Consider the following 14,995-nt stretch of genomic DNA (forward strand, 5'->3'; position numbering starts at 1 on the left):
GTCCTCCTCCCACCATAAACTGGAGGAGATTGGGGTAGAAAGGAATGTAGATGATGGCCAGATCATAATGCCCCACCAAGAATCCCCCATTATCTTGATGTTAGTGCCTGAACTAAAGACGACATTGATCAAGCCATAATGGCAAAGACTCCCCCCGGCACCTTGTAGACCCTTCCTAGCATGTGAGAACTCTGTCGAAATCCCCCATTCCTTCACCACCTCCCCCCCAACCGTGGGGTATATAACATGCCCACCTTCACAACCCGGGGCAGCCGCATCTCCGCCTGCCCACGGGCCCTGTCCCCGTGCTCTAATAAATCACCTTTTGCACCAACGACGTCTTAAGAATTCTTTCTTTAGTCGTCGGCTCCGAACCTCCTCACCCCACCGAACCTGACTTAGGTTCTGGGACTTCATCAGTATGAGGACCACAAAAAATCGTGGGATCAGAATCTATAAATTTTTGGGGGGAGGGACAGAGCATTGAGGAAGTTGGAGTTTCCTCAGAGAAATTGAGCCTGGAAGACAGCTGCGCTGCTGGTGGAAAAACTAGCTTGTACAGAAATGGACAGGTAAAGCAGGGAGCATGAGGACGGAGGGGGAGGGCTGTGCCAGAAATTTGTGACCTCCCAGGTCCTTAGAAAATGGCATATCTTGGGTTGGAATTGGACTGGCAAGTCTCTTAAAGAATAAAAAGTTATTTGCAGGGACCCCTGGGTGGCTCAGTGGGTTAAGCCTCTGCCTTCGGCTCAGGTCATGATCCCAGGATCCTGGGATCAAGCCCTGCATGGGGCTCTCTACTCAGCAGGGAGCCTGCCTCCTCCTCTCTCTGCCTGCCTCTCTGCCTACTTGTGATTTCTGTCAAATAAATAAATAAAGTCTTTTAAAAAAAAGTATTTTGCAAGGGACTTTAGATATTAGTCCTTTAAGTTTACAAATCAAGTGTGATCCTTTAATGACATTTGACATTTCAAATTAAATACAAGAAAAATCAAAAGTGTAGTAATCACATGCTTTTTCAAATTCCAACGGCCTCTCGAGATTCCCTTTCCTTCTTGAGGGTCATTGATCTAATGCAACTTCCTACTATGACACAATCTCTAGCCAAGTTGTCCGGCAGGATGGAGTCAGAAGTCAGTTGCTTGCTGTACAGCTCCAGTCTGAAACTTTTTCTTTTGATGAGCAAAAATATACCCGCTAGTGATGCTTGTTCCTTTTGAGATTCCTGGGACCGTAGATGGCACATTACTCCCTCCTCTTCGTTAACAACTCTTCTAATGTTCTCGGATCACTGTGAGTTTGGGGCTTTTACCTGAGTTGCCATTTCTCCAATGGTGGTACCAATTAGGCAGCTGCATTTCTGCCCCAGAAGTGAGCAAACTACGGCAGGGATGCATTTGTGTCTTAAGCTTTAGCTGACTCATGCAGTTTGCTCCAGTGAGAGGGCCTTGGGAGGCACTCATTTAAGAGTCCACTTCTTGGGGCACCTGGATGGCTCAGTCAGTTGAGCATCTGATTCTTGGTTTCAGCTCTGGTTATGATCTCAGGGTTGTGGGATCGGACTCTGCACGTGGAAGAGTCTGCTTGCTTGTTCCTCTCCCTCTGTTCCTCCCTCCATGTCCTCTCTCTTCTCTCTTTAAATAAATAAAATCTTAAAAAAAAAAAAGGGTCCACTTCTCTTCAGTAGGCATCTGTCCCTAACAAAAAGAAACTAATTTTGCTTTTGAACAAAAATAATCTTTCAACAGTTCTTCAGATGACATAGGTGACAACATTTAGCCATCTCTTAAAAGTTGTTTTTGGGGTGCCTGGGTGGCTCAGTAAGTTAAAGCCTCTGGCCTTTGGCTCAGGTCGTGATCCCAGGGTCCTGGGATCGAGCCCCACGTCGGACTCTCTGCTCAGCGGGGAGCCTGCTTCCTCCTCTCTCTCTGCCTGCCTCTCTGCCTACTTGTGATCTCTGCCTGTCAAATAAATAAATAAAATCTTTAAAAAAAAAGTTGTCATTTTTATCTTACATTGCATTGCTTTGAAGAAAAATATATGAACAACTATTCCCAAGGGATTGAGCACTTTCTTAGTCTTTCCTATATGCCCACCATTGAACTAGTTAATGATAGTTACAAAAGAGGGAAAATATTACATCAGAATTGACACAAGCTCTAAACATGGAGTTTTCCCTGACTGCTTTATCTCCACCGGCACCATCATCTGAGGGTTTATAGAATGCCTTATCCATTAGACATACCTTAAATCAAGGAATACTTTTTATGGTCAAGGAGGTCTGACAATGAGCTTGTAACTGCAGAATTCGTGGTGCTTACTCATCACCCAAAAGCAGCTATCTGATAGAACTGTGGAATGGGTAGGGTACCTGAGTGGCCTAGTTGGTTGGGCATCTGCCTTTCTTTGGCTCATGTCATGATCCCAGGGTTCTGGAATCCAGCCCTGTGTCAGGTTCCCTGCTCAGTGAGGAGCCTGCTTCTCTCCCTCTGCTTGTGCTCCCTCTCTTTGTCATATAAATAAATAAAATCTTTAAAAACTATGGAATGGTATCTTGAAGACTCAGCTAAATTACAACTTGCAACGTTGGGGAGCTGTCCTCTAGGATACAGTATATGCACTGATAACTCGAACCAATAACACAATATTTTGTCTCCAATAGTATATGAGTACAGGAACCAAGTGGTACAGGGGCAGCTCCTATTACTATCATATGCTGTAACTCACTTGTGGAATTTGTGCTTCATATCTCCAAACCCAGAGTCTTTTGGGTTATGTTCTGATTTGCAGGAAGAATATTTCTTCTAGGAGCTACATTAAGTCTTCAAGTGAACTGGAAAGTAAGAATATCACCAGGCTCCTTAAGGTTCCTTGTGCCAGTTGATCAGCAGGCAAAGAATGGAGTTATTAGGGGCGCCTGGGTGGCTCGGTGGGCTAAGCCGCTGCCTTCGGCTCAGGTCATGATCTCAGGGTCCTGGGATCGAGTCCCACATCGGGCTCTCTGCTCAGCGGGGAGCCTGCTTCCTCCTCTCTCTCTGCCTGCCTCTCTGCCTACTTGTGATTTTTCTCTGTCAAATAAATAAATAAAATCTTAAAAAAAAAAAAAAGAATGGAGTTATTAAGGCCCTCCCCAGTCCCTGCTGCACACACTACATAAATACAAAAACACCCAGCAATCTACAGTCATTAAGCTACCTCCCTGAACCTTTTAGGCACTTTAGTGTAGGAATGGGGCCAGAGGAGGGGGAAGTAGGGATGAAGGGGAGAGCACAAGGTTTAGACAAGAAAAAATGCATAACAATGTAATCGCTCTTAAGATGACTTGGAACACTGGAAGGAACTTTGAAGAAGTATGTAGAGGAAGAAATTGTAGGACTATGGGGTCTTCAAGGAGGACCATAGTTTAGTAAGCGACAACCACATCAAGGTCAAACCTCATAGTGAATGGGATATTATGTAGGGCTTGGAAGGTCACTCAGGATATCACCTGGTCATTGGTTGCCTCCGTAGTATGTGGCTCTTCCTTTTGTGGGTTTTCCCTTGTGCTCAAACTTGTCTTGGAATTTGGAGTGTCAGTCTTTCAAGGTCTTGATTCTGGTTTTATAAAAGGTGAGGTTTCTTGATCTCCCTAAGTAATGGTAAAAGCCATAACATTTTGACAGCAAAATTGGACTCACTGCAGTAATTACGTTATTATGAGGCTGAAAACTCCCTGGTAACACTATCCAAGCTCAGAATCTCACCACTGTCTGGTACTCAAGAAGTCTGTTACCCACATAAAATTTCTGAAAATACTGCCCATTCAAGTGGCAGTACGTAATCAGGGTCCCCAGAGAAGCCACCACTTGGGTTTTGTGAAAACATTGATTCTTGTCTTTGATATTCCTCTGTCCAGATTTTTGTTACAGTTCCTCTGACACAGACACACCGTCACTGAGCCCTATTGTTTGATAATAACCAGAATTCTTAGGATTATTGCCATCAATAAACGTGTAGGTAGTCGAGCAGGATGGTGTCAAAGGACATTTAAGCCTCCTTTTCCGAGGTGGGAGAAGCTGAGCTGAGATGAGAGCCCCCCAAAACCAGACTCAGCGATTGGAGAACAAGGCGGCAGTCCTCCCGCGTTCCTAGAGTTGACCCCGAAAGGCTGGGGTGGACGCTCTTCCGGCTTCCGTGAGCCGCGCAAACGGGCGCGCGCCCTCGGGATCATGGCGACCGCAGGGGGCTTGGGTCCAAAGGTGCTGCCCTTCGACCCCCTCCCCCCCGGAGTCATCTCCCTTTTCTGTCCCAGCACCCCTAGACTTCTCCGGGGTTTACGGTGAGACGCGGGCCCGGCCTGGGAGGATGGGCGGGGACAGAAATGGATGTGTAGAGCCGTGTTCCGCGACTTCCCTCGCCGAGACTGCCCCCGACGGGTGGAGGACGGTCCACGTCTCCCATCCTGCATCCCAGCCTCGGCCGGAGGACGCGCCGTCTCCGGGCAGACACCCCCGGATCCAAGCGGAAGGGGAACGGCGTTTTGTTTTCCGGCCTAGGATGGAGGTGCCTCAGGGACCGTAGAGAGGCAGTCCGCTGCGTGCCTCACCTGTCCTCAGTTTTCACTCCAGAGGGTAGCGGACAAAAGGATCCTGACCTAATACGTGTTCCCCAGTTGTTCGTATTTCTTTTCTTTTTGGTGAGGGCTTTTTAACCTGAGTTCTCAGAGACCCTGAAATGTAAAATGAGGAAGTCCCACGAGGTTATCAAGCTCCACGGACCTTTTTCGTTTTCTTTTTAAGATTTTATTTATTTGACAGAGAGAAAGAGTACAAGCAAGCAGAGAAGCAGGCAGAGAGAGAGGAAGGGAAGCAGGCTCCCCGCTGAGCAGGGAGCCCGATGTGGGGCTCGATTCCGGGATCCTGGGATCATGACCTGAGCCGAAGGCAGAGGCTTTAACCCACTGAGCCACCCAGGCGCCCCCGGACCTTTTTCTTTTAAGGGGACGGCTTTACTAAGCCTCCTGAATGTTTGCAGATCTTTTGTACATCCCCAAGCCCATCGCCAATGATGGTGGTGATTAGTGTTCGAAACCTAGTGGATAAAGTGATTTGGATGCAGTAGGAAAAGATTACATACGCTTCACTCTTTTCCTTGCAGTTTCTGAACTTTCTGATTTTTACATGTCTGTTTTCAGACATCAGGTGGATTTTTCAGTTGTGCAGGGTGATTGTGCTTGACCTCAAGCGGTGAAGGGACTCCTGAGGATGCAGTGGAAAGTGTGTTGGGCTACTAGGAGACTATTTCCAGTGCTCTCTCTGCCACCGATTAGCAGGATGATCCTGGACAGAACACCACCAGGTATCAATTTTGTCCAAAGTAAAATTAACTAGATCATCTCAAAGGGCCCTTCCAACTTGGAAATTCGTTGATAAATGAATTTAACTGAAAAATCCACCTGGCCCAAACCTAATGTCCCATCTCCCTTTTCTGCAATGCCACCAGAAATAGTTTCATCATTGAGAGAAAGTGGCAGAGGACCAAAAACAAAAAAATAGAGAGAGAGATCAGTGCTCAAAATATTGTATGCAATTAAGAAATCAATTGCAGAGAATTAATTGAAAGTTTACCAATGATACTTAATTTGCTGGAGAAGTAGGTTGGTTACACAGTGCAATGGGAGATACATAAGTTACTTACCCATGAACACAATTTCTGTACTTCAGATTTGTGCTACTATAAAACTCCTCCCATTCTTATTCAGATGTTTTACAAATAACTTGACAGTCTCTTAATTTATAAACGCCGTGCCCTTCCAGATATTGAAATACCAAGCCTATAAGGAATTTATTGATCTTTCTAAAAATGGGCAGCAAATACCTTTGTATTCAAACAAATATTTTTTAAATGTCTGTGGGTTGCAAGGAACTACATAGAATGACTTAAGGGCAACAATAAGAGCAAAAGACAGTCTGCTTTTGAGGGACAGTTGAGATAAGGCATGAAACCATTACAAATTAAATTTTAGGGTAAAAGCCATAAAAATATTACATATACCAAACTAGTAATGGAAGCAATGAATCCAAAGTTGAGAGAAGACTGGGTACTGGGATCATTCAAGGAATGTAAAGTAAAACCCCGTCTTTCTGCTTCTCTTGCCCAGAATCTTAGCACCACCACTCCTTGCAGGCCTCTTTAGGTCAGGGAGCAGTGACTGTGCTCCTGACCTCAGCCCTGTATCTTTTGAGTTTCACTTCCTCCATGTCCCTTCATTTTGATTCATACTCCTATTACGAGGGAATGCATCTAGGAACATGTGATTTCCCCCTTCAAAACTTTCCCACCTTTAAAACTTTGACCCAGATATCAAAGACTAAGATGCCTTTTCCTTCATCTTAAAAGACCAGAGACAGATGGGATTTTCTGAAGATCTATCATTAAATAAGAGAAATGAGCAAAAAAATTTAATAGTTGGAAGGTGAAGTTCATCAACACAAATGGTGACAGAATGTAAGTGATGTGAGATGGGGACCAAAGAAAAAGGAGGGGGCTATCAGGAATGATGAAGTGGATTTCGGTATTTTTCAAATATAAATACAGGTTTTAGTTTTTTTTCCCTGTGCCCCCTTGGGTCATCCTGTATACCCTACTTGTGTGGTCATTTTACGAGTGACCAGATCACTCTTTTTTTTTTTTTTTTAAAGATTTTATTTATTTATTTGACAGAGAGAGATCACAGGTAGGTAGAGAGACTGGCAGAGAGAGAGAGAGGGAAGCAGGCTCCCTGCTGAGCAGAGAGCCCGATGCAGGACTTGATCCCAGGACCCTGAGATCATGACCTGAGCCGAAGGCATCGGCTTAACCCACTGAGCCACCCAGGCGCCCCCAGATCACTCTTTTATAGTGACTAGACGTCAGTGTAGCAGCATAGTTAGGACCCTGGGCTTCAGACTTCGGTTTGAGTAGTGGATCTATTACGCTGTGGTGTTAGACACAGTAGTTAATCTTCCTGAGCTTTTTAAAATAGAAGTAATTGTGTACTGCATAAGATTTCCATGGGTTCTTGAGCTGTATACGAAAACATAATGTAATGAACCGAATCTGTTAGCACACAGATACTATGACGTTCGATTTAGTGAATTGTCTTCATGACTCCTAGCATGAGGTGTTAGCATCGCAGTATGCTGTTACTTTATCATACTGCCATTAAATTTTTCTACTCTGCAGGATAGCAGAAACTGGTCTCCTAAAACATCTAGGACAAAAAGGACAGTCCTGCAGACAGACCCTGTTTGGATCAAGTAGGCCAGTTCTTTAAACCTGAACACCCAACTGCTGAGTCACGGCATACCCAGGAGATGGAAGGCGTAGTGATAGTGAAAGTGGAGGAGGAAGATAAAGATGAAGACGACCATTTCCAAAGGGAAAGAAATAGCACAGAATCATCCCCACCATTTCTTAGACGGCCCACAACCATGAATGAGAGGGCCTTGTTGTCATCATACTTGATTGCCTATCAGGTAGCAAAAGAAAATGGCTCACACAGCTGCTGAAAAAATTATTCTTCTAGCATGTATAGATACGGTACGGATCATTTTTGATGATAAATCAGCTAATAAATTAAGAACCATACCTCTTAGTGACAGTATGATATCTCGTCGAATCTGTACGATTGCAAAACACTTGGAGGCGATGCTTGTTGCACACTTGCAGACTGGGATTGATTTTGCAATCCAACTTGACGAGAGCACCGGTATCACAAGTTGTCCAGTACTCCTGGTTTATGTCAGATACATGTGGCAAGATGGTTTTACAGAGGATCTGTTGTGTTGTTTAAATTCAAATTCACACATAACTGGATTAGATTTGGTGAATTAGAAAAGTGCATTGTTGGTCAGTATAAATTGAACTGAGAAAGCTGTAAAGGAATTTCGAGTGATGGAGCGGCAGATATGACTGGGAAACATAGCAGGGTTATTGAAAAGTTGTTAGAAGTAACACGTAACAGGGCTCTTTGGAATCACTGTTTTATTCATCAAGAAGCTTTGGTGTCAGGGCGCCTGGGTGGCCCAATGGGTTGAAGCCTCTGCCTTCAGCTCAGGTCATGATCTCAGGGTCCTGGGATCGAGCCCCGCATCAGGCTCTTTGCTCAGCAGTTAGCCTGCTTCCTCCTCTCTCTCTCTCTCTGTGCCTCTCTGCCTACTTGTGATCTCTGTCAAATAAATAAAATCTTTAAGAAAAAAAAACCTTTTAAAATAAAGAGAGAGAGGGAGGGAAGGAAGGAAGAAGCAAGCTTTGGTGTCCAAGGAAATTCAACCAAGTCTAATGGGTGTATTGAAAAATGGAGTGAAAATTGTTCATTTTATTAAGGGAAGCTCCCTGAACAGTCGACTTCTTGAAATATTCTGTTCAGAGATTGGAGTTAACTATACCCACTTACTGTTTCATACAGAAGTTCATTGGTTGTCACAGGAAAAATATTGAGCGAAGTATATGGATGAGATTTACATTTTCCTCATTGAAAAGCAATCTCATTTGGCAAATATTTTTGAAGATGACATTTGGGTAACAAAACTGGCCTATTTAAGTGATGTTTTTGGCTTTTTTTTTTTTTAAGATTTTATTTATTTGACAGACAAATCACAAACAGGCAGAGAGGCAGGCAGAGAGAGGGGAAGAAGCAGACTCCCTGCTAAGCAGAGAGCCCAATGCGGGCGGGGCTCGATCCCAGGACCCTGAGATCATGACCTGAGCCGAAGGCAGAGGCTTTAACCACTGAGCCACCCAGGCGCCCCAAGCATTTTTTTTTTTAGTAGATTGTATTTAAAGTATTAATAAAATTATATTTCGAATTTACTATGTTTCATTTTCCTATGTAGTAAGTGTCATTACAGGAAACTTGTTCCAGTTACACAAATTGAGTGTATGTGTATCCAGCACATCTTTCTTTCAGGCAGGGCCCATTCAAGTTCAATTTCTCAGCATCTGCTTACTTCCGTGTTCTTCTTTTTTTGTTCTAATTCCAGGAAGTGAATCTTGATGCTAATCACGCTTTAACACCCTGCTCACACTGGGTTTATTTAAGCATGGCCACGTGTTATAATTCTAGCTAATGAGATGCATATGTAGGAAACTCTGTCAGTATATTTTTGTGATGGTGTGGCTTGCTCTCAGAGGGACCCAAGAGAGAAGATCATGATAGGGGCATAGTTTTTGAATCTCCCCAAGTTTTTCCTTAAAAACAGAGCAACTAAGATAGCCAAAGGGAAACTCATGGACATCATCTACAGCAAAACTAGGTAACCGGGTACCACCAACAGTTAGAAAACTAACATGGTCTCGAGCCATTTTATAGAAGGAAAACAGAAGAAACAAGCATCTGATAGATTTGAAAGCTGCAAAATAATCAACAGGTACTCGTGCAAAATTTCAGTGAGCGACACTGAGACCAGCAGCTTAAATCAGGAGCAGCTGCCCACTTTAGTAGAGGGTGAGTTTTAGGGGTTGGTGGCAAAGTTCAGGAGTAGGATGGACCCTGTGGAGTAGAATCCAAATTCACTAAGACGGGGACAGGAGAGACCAAGTCTTATCTCTGTGTCCTTAAGGATTGCTTGCTTTGGTTTCCTCTGCCCACAATCCAGTTTTGTTTTGTTTTGTTTTTTGTCTCCTGACTAGTGACAACTGGCCTGTGGCCAAATTCCAAGATAACAGGTTTGCCCAAGCACCATCCTCCTGAGTTTATGAAGGGTCTTTTCCTACTAAAATCCTGCCCCTCTGGATCAAATACCTGCTTCCTTTGTGCTTTCTCATGATGACAGTAACTAGTACACGTATCTCACCAGCACCATTCAACCAGGGACAATTTGGAATTGCAGTGACCCCTTTGGGAGAGCACGTATTACCCATCTTTATCTGGGAAGATGTTGGAATGGGGAGTGAAGCTCACTCAATCTGCTGCCGGAATTAGAAAACTGTGAAAACATCAGGTACAGACCTTGTCTCTCACTGCAGTGTGGAGCACTGTCTATGTTACACTGAGGAGACCTGAGGCTCCAGCCTCCGTTTCAGAGATAACAAGTCACAGTGAAGTCCTATCTCTGTGCCTCCATCTCTTCTTCTGTAAAGTGAGGACTATACTGCTTGCTTTCCCTGCAGAGCTTTTGAAGACCATAGGAAAAATTCCTATTTCCTATGGTCTTCAAAACTTCAGTCTTACAACTTAAAGCACTATATAAACAGGGTGTATTCAAAGGAATACTAAAAAAAAAAAAAAAAAAAAAAAAAAAAAAGATACACCACGTGCTGGTGAGAAAGAATTCAGGATCTAGAACTGGACAGATGAATTCTGTCTCTGATCCTTACTACCCATCTACCTATCTGACCTTAGTAACCTTCTGAAGCTTGGATTGACCAACTAAAACTGGGATGCACCTGGGGCGCCTGGGTGGCTCAGTTGTTGAGCATCTGCCTTTGGCTCCGGTCATGATCCCACGATCCTAGGATTGAGCCCTGCGTTGGGCTCCCCGTTTGCGGGGGAGCCTGCTTCTCTCTCCCTCTCCCACTTCCCCTGCTTGGGTTCCCTCTCTAGCTGTCATTCTCTGTCCAATAAATAAATAAAATCTTTTTTTAAAAATACAATAAAATTGGGACACACTACTAAGTAGTTATTAAAAATATATTGTATTGTACATCTACATGTATTGGGAATACACTGGAAGCCAGTACGTTGAAAATACCCTCCTAAGTGGGACAGAATTGTGTCTCCCAAAATTCATACATTGAAGCCCCGACCCCCAATGTGACTGCATTTGGAGACAAGGGGGTAAAGTGAAATGAGGTCACAGGGTTGGCCGTCATCTCTACGACTTATGTCCTTACATCCAGGAGTGCATGCACACAGGAGAAAGTCCATGTGAGGACACAGCAAGAAGGCCCCTGTCAGCAAGCCTAGAAGAGGGCACAGTAGAAGCCAACTCTGCTGTCACTTGGATCTCTCACTTCCAGCCTCCAAAACTGTAAAAAAAAAAAAATTAGCTTCTGTTGTTTGAGTCACCCTTTCTGCAGCATTTAGTTCTAGGGGCAGAGCATACTAACTTACCAGGTAAAGTATTCAGCGTAGAAACAAACACGTTGTCGGATGAACAAATCTAAGCTTTTTTTCCTCATAGAAACAAGATAACCCCAAGGGTTTAAGGTGGTTTATCTAGACTGAGTGATACGTTTGTACTAACACAACCCATCCTATTTTCTCCTGGTAGCGCTCACAACCAGGGATGTGTACTGTACTTGTAATAGTTCCGGCCAAGGATAAAATAAAGCAGTTGCTATACTGCACCAAACTCATGCTTTATTATGCTCAGAAGTACCAAGAGGCAGATGTAAGGAGGTAAAATTGTCCTTGACATCAAGTCTAAGACCTGCTAGTTCCTCCATTTTGGTGTTCATCCTTGAATATCCCCTGCCTTTTTTTTTTAAATCTGCTACATTTTCTGTATCTCTGTAGGTACTTCCTTACTTTCCTACCCTTACTTTTTCTCCCTGCATCATTCTGATTTTAAACGTGTCTTCTAGTTCTACTACATGTGATCTGAAGGTTCAACTCGGTGGTCACCCTGATTTGTGTAGTTTTCTTTTTCTGGACCTTCTCTAGGTTTCTTTCTCCTCGGGTCTAAACCACCAGAACTGCACTTACTGGTGAAATCATTCTAGAAGTCTGTACAAGGGCAGAAAGAACGCTCATGTCTTTCCTCCCACGTCTTTCCTGATGGATCCCATCACTTAGGTTTAAGTCAAAGCACAAAGCTGGGCTGGGCAGGGGCAAGGGCACCCTGGCAGAGGGGCTTCCTTCCACATCCTGCTGGGGTGACCCCTCCACCACCCCGCACACCAGAACTCGGAGCCGGAGGGGTGCACCTGGGAGAAGGAAGACCAGCAGAACCAGACCTTAGGACAAATACAAGTCCCAGAAATCCCACCAAAAGCGCTTCACAGCTCCGCCCCGCCTTGCTCCATGTCATTGGTGCTCTCTAGGAATCCAGGAGGTCTCACCATCTCGGTGGTTCCCTGATCTTTTACATAGGCAGGGGGATTTAGCCTCCTCAGACTGGGAAAAAGACCAAAGTTTAGAAGCATTTTCGCCCCAGTGAGAAAGAAGGAAAGGAACTATGGGGAATCTAGCCTCCAGGGTGGAAGGTGCAGGTCACAAGTTCCTTCTGTAGGGAAAGTACCTTGAGATAATGACCGAGGACCTAGCTGTGCTCTAATGGTTCCAGTACTTTTGGAGAAACAATAGAAAATTTTTATAGAACCAATCACAGGTTTCCTCTCTGCCCCCAGTACCATAGCAAACATTTTCTAAAAACATGCTCCATGCACCCATTTACTGATGTAATTGATTGGAACATAGATTCTACGGTTCTGTTCCCTTTTTGCCTTAGTCGCCTCCAATTTTGCAATATTAAAAAGGTTAAGAAAGTAGTGTCTCAAGCCAACAAATCTTATTCTGACTTGCCCAAACTCGAGCAAAATAAAATGTATGACCCTAATGTTTTGTTTCCCTTTCCTTTTGGAGGTTTGGAAGAGAAGGTATGATGGATACGGTGACTAACACCAAAAAGCTTTTCAAACATTGAAATCACAAAACTGTCTTATTACCTTTTTTTTTTTTTTTTGGTCTTCCTGCACCCAGAAGCAATGAAGGAAAGCTTTAAGTCTGATCTGTAAGACAGATCAACATAGTTGTCAGCTTAGGAAGATGTTTCTGGCAATCAGAAACTGGATAACCAACTGTCAGAAAATGTTTTCTCCAGTTCATGTTGATTAAGCATTTGTTACATACATGTGCCTGAAAACTGGGGATTCCTCCGTCAGGGGCGGGGGGTGATAATCCCATGGGACCTGTGACAATTTTAAGATTTTGTAACTATGATTTTATGGTATCTTGAATCAGAATTCTTTTTCACACAGGTGACAAAAACAGAGTTTTGCCACTTTGTAATGTTTGATGTTTAATAATAAAAGACAGGTGTGCCTGGGTGGCTCAGTCAGTTAAGTGACCAACTCTGGATTTTGGTTCAGGTCATGATCTCTGGTTGTGAGACAGAGCCCCAAGTTGGGTTCCACGCTGGGCGTGGAACCTGTTTAGGATTCTCTCTCCCTCCCCTTCTCACACCCTTGTCCCAGGTCAGGTGCCCACGTACACATAGCTCTCTCTAAAAAAAAATAATAATAAATAAATAAGCCTTTTAAAAAAATAATGTAAGACATAATATAGTTTACTGCTTATGAGTTTAGATTTGGAGGCAAAGTGGAACCTGGTCTGGCTGGGTTCAAATACTAGTTCTGCCACATGCTCTGTGACTTTGGGCACGTGAATTAACTATTGTAAACTTCAGTTTTAAAGAGAGATGATCCAATAAAGCACACGATGTTTAGAACATGGCAAATGCTCAATAAACACTAATACCAGGCTTCACTGAAGTGTTCCTTCTCCATTAGGTCTTGTATCAGACCTTTGGTAGTGATTCTCTTTGTTGGAGACTTCTTAAATGCTACCAGTGAGGCCCTCCGACACTCACTTTACATGAAATTGGTGGTTACCTGTCCCGAGGGTGTCATTGTCTCTTTAAGCAACTAATGGCTTTCAGCAAAAGCCACCCAATTCCATAACCTTTCTATTATTTTGTTTTCCACCCAAACCCTACACAAGCCAGCAGCGCCTCCCTTTCTACTTATATCCCCTCCCAGTTCACCACAGTGAATGTCCCAAAACTGTCCCACAACCTCACACCAGAAACTACCAGTACTCCACGCACCAGCAGTGTGATGGGGGTCCTCCCTGCCTCCTGGCTGAGTGGTCAACTCCACTATCCATTCTTATATTCAGCTTCCTGGGACCACTCATGGCACCCAATGTCTTAGATTCCCTAAAGCAGAGCCTGAGAAAGGGATCCAGAGCCATGTGATTTGTTGGGGAAGTGCTCTTCAGGAAAAATTTTGTATTTTTTTTTTTTTTTTTTAAGCAAATCCTATGCCCCAAGTGAGGCTTGAATTCATGACCCCAAGATCAGGAGTCACATGCTCCCCCATCTGAGCCAGCCAGGTGTCCCTTCCAGAAAAGTCTTTATGGGAAGGAATGAAACAGGACAGAGAGAGGCAAGAACGAAGCATGGATGCAGTCTCAGATACAGTCTGGCCTGATCCACAAAGGAGAGTTCTGGAGAGTAAATGAACCAGTTCTCCCCGTCCCCAACTGAGACAGACCTAGTGAATCAGCCTTTTGTATCCCCCATATCAATCAGCCTCTGGCTGGTGGGTATGGAGGAGAGCTAACTCCTGTGAGGAATCTCCCATCATCTGAGGACAACTTTCCAGAGTCTCTCGAGAAGGGGAAGAGTTGTGAGTACTCAGCAGCCAAAACTTGGTGGCCAGGGGATGGACGTGCCAGCTTGGTAATGGGGATCTGGGCAGGGCACCAGTGTACAAAACATACGGTCAACAACTATTTATTGTTTATTGTAAGCCCAGCAGTCAGCAGAAGCAGTTCCCAGAAGCACACTCTCCCTGTCTGTAGAAAAGAGGCTCAAATTAACCCTCTTATCCATGTCATCTTTTCCCCACGACCTTCCAACAAAGCAGGGCTAACCAGAAGTTGTACCTTTCTGCTCCCGATTATGGTTTACTTTCAAATCCAACAGCAATCCAAACTGACACTTATTCTACACACCATTATCCTAGGGAGGAGGTCTATCTCCAGAGCAACTGGAATTGCGACACATCCTCCTTGGACCAAGATTCTTAACTTAATTTGGTCCAAGTCCTTCCATGGACCCAGTTGCCCTCCATCTTGTGGGTGACAGACTGAAAACCAGCCCACATCTGGCCTATTTTCTTTTCTCTCTTCCCAAGGTCCCTCTCTCTTCCCTGTAAGATGTGACTGACCAACAGTTTCTCTCCTAAATTTACACACTTAACTCTTCTTGCTACCAGCTACCTTTGATGCTAGTAGGATCAAAACAAA

Source organism: Mustela putorius, unplaced genomic scaffold (genome assembly GCF_011764305.1).
Source record: "Mustela putorius furo isolate JIRA1106 unplaced genomic scaffold, ASM1176430v1.1 tig00000139_pilon_pilon_pilon, whole genome shotgun sequence".
NCBI lineage: Eukaryota > Metazoa > Chordata > Mammalia > Carnivora > Mustelidae > Mustela > Mustela putorius.